The sequence below is a fragment of the Molossus molossus genome, unplaced genomic scaffold (genome assembly GCF_014108415.1).
Source record: "Molossus molossus isolate mMolMol1 unplaced genomic scaffold, mMolMol1.p scaffold_m16_p_18, whole genome shotgun sequence".
NCBI lineage: Eukaryota > Metazoa > Chordata > Mammalia > Chiroptera > Molossidae > Molossus > Molossus molossus.
In genome coordinates this window covers 5,382,735-5,387,680 of record NW_023425353.1, presented here as the reverse complement: position 1 = coordinate 5,387,680, position 4,946 = coordinate 5,382,735, and the positions used below count along the sequence as shown (strand labels likewise).

Here is a 4,946-nt window from a genome sequence, read left to right as displayed (position 1 = left end):
AGGGCAGTCTTCTTTGCTATCTACTAAGACATTTGTGATTTTTATTATAAAATGTCATTCTTGTCACCAAGTTTTCACTTGTTATAACTTAAAATGGGCACGTGATCCATACTCAGGATGGAAAAAGAAGCCACAATGTATTAGAAAGGCTGATAAACCTTTAACAATAGCATTGCTACCAGGTATTAGTACTGTAATCTATAAATAGTTCATCAATCACATGGCTTTGAATAATTCTATCAAACTTATTAGAAGAGATGGCAAATTATTCTCCAACACAATCATTTGTTTCCATCCACATAAAAATAGTATGCATCAATACCATGGCAAATAAGAATTGAAACTACAGCTAGTCAATCTGTTAGAAGAGTTTTGTAGATCAAAATCTGTAGCATACTTTGTGAAATTGCCTCTTATGCCACCACTTCATGGAGTCACTGTCCTTGTTAATTTTATTAATTTGTGGGTTTAACAGTCAAACTCAGAAGTGGTTTTGAAATGTTGCATCAGACTCAATAAAATGTTTTAGCAAAAGCCTAACATAATGTAGTTGAATCAGAGTGCATAGAAAGTCATATGTTAACTCTATAAGACAAGCAGTTATTTTACAATACTTGCTTTGGTGTATGAATCTGTTTTCTCACCTGGCCATTACAGAAATAACAGATAGATGGATAGTAGATAGATAGATGGATGGATGGATAGATGGATGGATGGATGGATAGATGATAGATAGATGACAGCTAAATGATAGATAGATAAACAGATAATAGATAGATAGATAGATAGATAGATAGATAGATAGATAGATAGATACTAGAAGCTTGGAGGGAGATGTTCTATTCATCCTTGAAAAACTAGCATTAAAATGCAGCATGCAAACCATCTCAAGAATTAATTTTAGTGACTTTTGGTCTCTCTAAACAAGCATGATGAGTGGAGCTAGAGTAAAGTCCTAGAAGATGAGATAAGTAAAAGGGATTTTCATATATTCTTTCTGATTGGTGTTTCAGGTTTCTTAGGGTGTATTCCTAGAAGTGGGATCACTGGGTCAAATGGCAATTCAATTTTTATGAGTGGATTAAAAAGCTGTTGTAGATGTACACAATGGAATACTATGCAGCTGTAAGAAAGAAAGATCTCTTATCCTTTGAGATGGCATGGAAGGACCTGGAGAGTATTAGGCTAAGCAAAATAAGCCAAGCAGAGAAAGACAAATATCACATGATCTCACGTATTTGTGGAATATAATGAACTAAACAAACTGCTGAACTAAATTAATCCAGAGACATAGAGGTGGGGTACAGACTGACAAGCCTGGGGGGGGGGGTTGTGGGGGAAGAGATAAACCACAGAACTTACATGCATGTATGCATGACCAATGAACACAGACAACAAAGCTGAGGATGGGGCAGTGGGGGAAGGGGAGGACAGTGTCAGTGGGGGGAAAATGAGAAACATCTGTAACAAAAACAAATTAATAAATAAAAAATTAAAATAAAAAAGAACAAAAAAATAAAATAAGGGATTTTCTCTTAGTCCTACTCAAACCTCCACAGAGCTAGACACCGAATCAGTGCAAGCATTTGCTATAGGATCGCTAAAAGCTGCCATCAGCATGACAGCAATGAACGAAAAGAAGCTGGGAAGTAGCTGCCACTGCACAGTGACTACTTTCCCTCCTGAGTGTAGTAGCGCTGATGCAATGTCAAGTCAGTTTTTGTTGAATCGCAGCCAGTGTGAGGGACGCATCCCTTATTTCCCAGAACCCTAGTCATGTTGGAAGCAGCATAATAGTGAACCTGGACCATCGCCCTACATGAGAAAGATCCAGGCCATGATCCTGGTCAACTACTGTGCGGCCTCCAGTGAGCCGCTCCGCCTCCCTGGGCAGCGTTGGGCGGTCCTGAACTTGAGGCACCCGAAGGGGGATCCGCTGGGTGTGTTGTAGCTCTGAGCACCCTGCAACGTGCAGAGGCTGAGTGTGGCTTTGGAACCAAGATGGCCTAGGCCTCGGCGGCAGGGGCTGCCATCTCAGTGAAGACGCTGGCGGGACCACCAGATTCAAGGTCCAGTGAGTGAGTGATGGATCCCACAAGGTGCCGGAGCCCAGCTGGAGCCCGGGCCCGCGCGGCCTGGAGGCACCCGGTGAGCCTAGGGCCCGCAAGGCGCTCCCAGGGTGGTGGGGCTGTGTGCGCTAAGGCGCTGCCTGCAGCTGCTGGTACCCTGGGAGGAGCCGGCCGGACAGGGCTGGGGGCAGAGGAACCCTCCGCACCCGCCCCTGGGCCACCCCCGCGGCCCCGGGCCTGTGGCTCCAAGCGGAGGAGCAGCAGGAGCAGCAGGAGCAGCAGGAGCAGCAAAGGCAGCGGAGCCGGCGCATGCGTCCTGCCGTCCCCAGCGATACGAAGAAAATTTGAGCTACTAGGGACATAATATTTGTTTCTCCCAAGGACATGGATGAAAATGAAAGCAAACCTGTCCCTGATGACAAGCAGCCAGGGTCCGAAAGAAGCAGTAAGAAAACACCAAAATTCTGCGCGGTAACCAAAAGAAAGGACAGGGTGGGGGATTTAACCCTTGGCCAACATGGAAAAGCCCTCTATCCCAATGTTCTCAGATGGCTGATAATGGAAAGAGATCGCAGCAGTGTTCCGTGTTTCAAAGAGGAACTGGATAAAGAACTCCCAGAGCTTAAGCCATATTTCATCGATGACCCTCAAGCAACCGGAGTGAGCGAGGCTGGCTTGAGTCACAGGCTGGGGCACGGATGAGCTCCTAATCCTCACAGACCCTATCTTTGGCACTCGGGCTCCAGCGTCCCAGCGCATGGGTAACGCGTCCTCGGCATCCCCCAAGCTCTGTGACTGAACTCCCCTGATAGATGCAGTCCTTATCAGTCACCACCACTATGACCACCTGGAGTACAATTCGGTCATCACTGTGAATGAGCGATTTGGTAATGAGATGGTTTGGTTGGGTCTCCTCGACTGTGTGCTAAAATGTGAGAATGTGATCCCGCTGGACTGGTGGGGGGAGAATTGTATCCCTGGACATGATGAGGTCACCTTTGACTTTACACCTCCCCAGCACTGGTTAAAAGGACTCTAACAGATGACAACAAGGTTCTGTGGGGCAGATAGTCTGTGTTGGGCCCTTGAAATCGATTTTTTTCTGCAGGAGACACTGGTTATTGCCCTGCTTTTGAAGAAATAGGGAAAAGATTTGGACCTTTTGACCTTGCAGCTATTCCCATTGGAGCATATGAACCAAGGTGGTTTATGAAATAGCAGCATGTAGACCCAGAAGAAGCTGTAAGGATTCACACTGATGTTCAAACAAAGAAATCTGTGGCCTTTCACTAGGGAACTTTGCCTTCGCAAATGAGCATTACTTAGAGCCTCCAATGAAACTGAATGAGGCTCTAGAGAGATGTGGACTTAAAACTAAAGATTTTTTTGTCTTGAAGCATGGAGAATCAAGATACCTAAATACTGATGATGAAAACTTCGAGTAAATAGGAGCTTTTAATGAAATAAATTTGATATAAAATTGAAAGACTAGGAAATTCATGATTATGATTTTTTACATTTGGAAACTTATGCAAGTTTCTATTTTATGTTTTGTGTAATAACTTTACTAAAAACAATTGTCAGTTCATTAAAAAAAAAAGAGTGTGGGTTTGACAGAAAGGCTACGCCTTTCTCTTAAATAGCTTTCTCTGTGAAGTTCCTTACCTTCATAAGCCTCAGTGCTTTATCTGAAAAATGAGCTTAATTATAGCAAACACTTCACAGAAGATAGTTTAGATATAGCACCCTGAATTATAATATAGAGTCACTAAATAGTTTATGTTCTTTGGGTTATTTGGTAATAACGACTGGAGTTTGAGTGTTTTAACCGAAAGATGTTATGGGAGAGAAATAAAGTGGGAAGCAAGTCACGTGAAAGGAGACTGTGTGGGAGTGACCCCGGCATACCCTGTGGCGGCCCACAGGCCGGTCCATAGGCCAGTCCACGTGCTGGTCCACCTGCTGGTCCACTGGCCACAGGTCATCCTGGGAGCTGATGGAAGGAAGTTAAACTCCTACAATGCCAGTCTGTGATGCTGCTGTTATTGAAGTGTTTGGTAATAGGAGGCAGGGTGAACTTGGGGGAAGAGCAGGAAACAGAAAACAATAGCGCTTTCAATACAAAGCTTTACGAGGTATAGGAGGGCTTCAAAGTTTTTCATTTGTCGAACTATTAAAAAAATAAAACTTACTAATTGGGAACATGTCTACTCTACATTTCAGCCCTGAATTCTATATTCATGTTTCTGAGATTCTGACCAATTGTCAGGGAGCAGGATGAAGCAGCAGAAACACCCTAAATTCCACTCCTCTCTTTAGTTTGTCTTAACTTCAGAAGACAACGAGAGTGTCCTGGATAGGAACCCAACCCCAGGAGGGAAGAGGACAGGCTGTTTTCTACCAGCAGGTTATAAAACAGGAAACTGGTTTGGGGCGACGGGTTGTCAATTACTAAGGTCTGTGCCTTGAACTAAGGGCCGGTCACTTGTTCCGCGAGGTGCTTGTGTTTTCGAGAAGAGTTTGATGTGGGAGATGAAACAGAGTGGACAGAAATGCAGGTTTCTCCAGATGTGCTCTTTGAGGGAAGTGGCTGCTGTCTGGGCCTGAGAGGAGCTGCCTTGGGCGCACAGAGTAGGTTCCTTCCGTGCGGGAGCAGATCTGTCTGGTCTGTACGAGTCTCAAATACATATGTGCTCGAATATAAGGTGAGGTATTTTTCTCAATATTCACCATTCAGAAAATAAGGGATCTCCTTATATATATATGTTCTTACACGTTTCTTAACTACTTTATTTTGAACAACGAAGTACAATTTGGGGAAAACCAAACCTGAAAGATCCTCAATCAATTCTAGTTTATACTTGCAGAGGCTCCTGT

The 4,946-nt window shown here is 44.0% G+C and overlaps 1 pseudogene; it reads left to right on the top strand.

The window, feature by feature from the left end:
- Positions 1-2,453: 2,453 nt before the first annotated feature.
- On the top strand, positions 2,454-3,514 carry LOC118633512 (annotated as a pseudogene).
- Positions 3,515-4,946: the final 1,432 nt, after the last annotated feature.